The sequence below is a fragment of the Scomber scombrus genome, chromosome 6, assembly GCF_963691925.1.
Source record: "Scomber scombrus chromosome 6, fScoSco1.1, whole genome shotgun sequence".
Taxonomy (NCBI): Eukaryota; Metazoa; Chordata; class Actinopteri; order Scombriformes; family Scombridae; genus Scomber; species Scomber scombrus.
Genome location: NC_084975.1, coordinates 248,600 through 251,099, shown reverse-complemented (window position 1 = coordinate 251,099; position 2,500 = coordinate 248,600).

Here is a 2,500-nt window from a genome sequence, read left to right as displayed (position 1 = left end):
ATGAGTTTAAAACAAAGAAGGAAAAAATGTGACACTAATAAAGTTTTATTTAAAGACAGAACGGCCTCTCTGACACTGAGCAGCACCGGTCTACCACATGCACAAGGTTTCAGACCATACTGGGGGGGGTGTATCAGAGATGGGCAAGAGGGGGGGAGGAGGAGGAGGAGCAGGAGGGGGAGGAGGAGGAGGGGGAGTAGGAGGAGGAGGGGGAGGATGGGGAGGAGGGGGAGGGGGAGGATAAGGGGGGGGAGGAGGAGGGGGAGGGGGAGGAGGAGGGGGAGCACAGGAGCCTGGTGCAAACTCAACCACCTACAACTGAACACTGCTAAGACCAAGGAGATGGTCTAAGCCCGTGCTGCTACCAGTCTCCACTGGGAGGCAGTGTGGAGGTAGTAATCACTTATAAGTATCTGGGGGAACATCTGATAATGAACTGGACCAGTCAGCCAATACTGACGCCAAGCACAGAGCCAGCTGTACTTCCTGAGGAGGCTGCGGTCCTTCAACGTCTGCAGCAAACTCCTCAGGATGTTTTACCTCTGTGGTCGCCAGCGTCCTCTTCTATGTGCTGGGGTTAGGGTTACCCTCCGGTCCTGGAGGATGGATCACTCAGGGTTAGGGTTACCCTCCGGTCCTGGAGGATGGATCACTCAGGGTTAGGGTTACCCTCCGGTCCTGGAGGATGGATCACTCAGGGTTAGGGTTACCCTCCGGTCCTGGAGGATGGATCACTCAGGGTTAGGGTTACCCTCCGGTCTCCAGGTGATGCTGCAGGGTCTCCAGGTGATGCTGCAGGGTCTCCAGGTGATGCTGCAGGGTCTCCAGGTGATGCTGCAGGGTCTCCAGGTGAAGCTGCAGGGTGATGCTGCAGGGTCTCCAGGTGATGCTGTAGGGTCTCCAGGTGATGCTGCAGGGTCTCCAGGTGATGCTGCAGGGTCTCCAGGTGATGCTGCAGCGTCTCCAGGTGATGCTGCAGGGTCTCCGGGTGATGCTGCAGGGTCTCCAGTTGATGCTGCAGGGTCTCCAGGGTCTCCAGGTGATGCTGCAGGGTCTCCAGGTGATGCTGCAGGGTCTCACATGGCTAACTTTAACTTTAAGAGTCTGTAACACAAACAGCAGAATGTGCAGAATGTGTGTTTCTCTGGTTTCATCTTCCTTGATCCTGATCCACTTCCTGTGGTGCTGTACATCTGTGGACCTGGGAACCGGTCCACATGCCCGGTCCACCAGCACTAACCCAACGTCCATCTGCCCCACAACCAAAACACCTCATACACAACAACCCGAAACCTTCAACTTTGAAACTGGAAGTGAAGTTCAGATGGTTTGTTCTTCTTCTGTGACCCAGCAGAACCAGAACCATCTGGATGGGTTACGGTTAGCTAACGTTACAGCTGCTGGTCCAACTCTTCATTCTAATGATGGGAGACTCCACCCTCTAAGTAACCCCCCCCCCCCCCATCAAACTGGAACTTTGACCACATGGTGGCCGTTAAGGTCAGGGTTAGGGTTAGGTGTACTGTACATACAGACCCGTTCCTAAACATTAGAATATCATGTCATGGAAAAGTTGTTTAATTTCTATAATTCCATTCTAAAGTTAAACTTTCATAGATTATAGATTCAGGGCCCACAATTTAAACCATTTCAAGTCTTTATTTGTTTATTTTTACATACTTTCGCTTCCAGCTCATAAAACCACGAGAACAGGAATTCAAACAATCAGAATAATGTGAAGAAATCAGCCCAAGTGTTGCAGAGCATGAATGTTTTAAACTGAGTGTCACACACGGATCATCTAAACTCAAAGCACCTGCACAGGTTTCCCCAGGTGTCATTAAACTGTCTCAGTTCGGTTCAATATGGGGAAGACTGCAGACATGACAACTGGCCAGAAGACCATCACTGATACCCTCCATAGGATGGGTGAGCCACGAAGGTTCATAGCTACGGAGGCTGGCTGCTCAGAGTGCTGCGTCCAAGCATATCAATGAAAGTCTAGTGGAGGAGAAGATGCACCAGCAAGAGAGATGACCGTGGGCAGAGATCCAGAAAGACTGGGAGGAGCCACATTCAGACGCATCCGGGAGATGGGCTACGACTGTCGGGTTCCTCGGGTCAGGCCTCTTCTGAACCTGAGGCAACGTAGGAAGCGTCTCAACTGGGCCAAGTGATGAAAGTAAAGTGTGCCTTTCATTCGGGAATCAAGGTCCACAGGTCTGGAGGAAGACGGGTGAGGAACAGAACCCAAGCTGCTTGAGGTCATGATTCGGGTGCAATGTCCGGTGCAGGTGTTGGTAAACTCTGCTTTCTTAAATCCAAAGTCACCGCAACCGTCTACCTGAATGTTTTAGAGGACTTGATGATTCCTTCTGCTGAGGTTCTGTATGGAGACCTGGACCCTGCCCATACCACCATGCCATCACAGTGCTTGACTGGCCGGCCAACTCGCCGGACCTAAACCCCCACAGTGAATCTATGAGGGGAACCAGAGCTG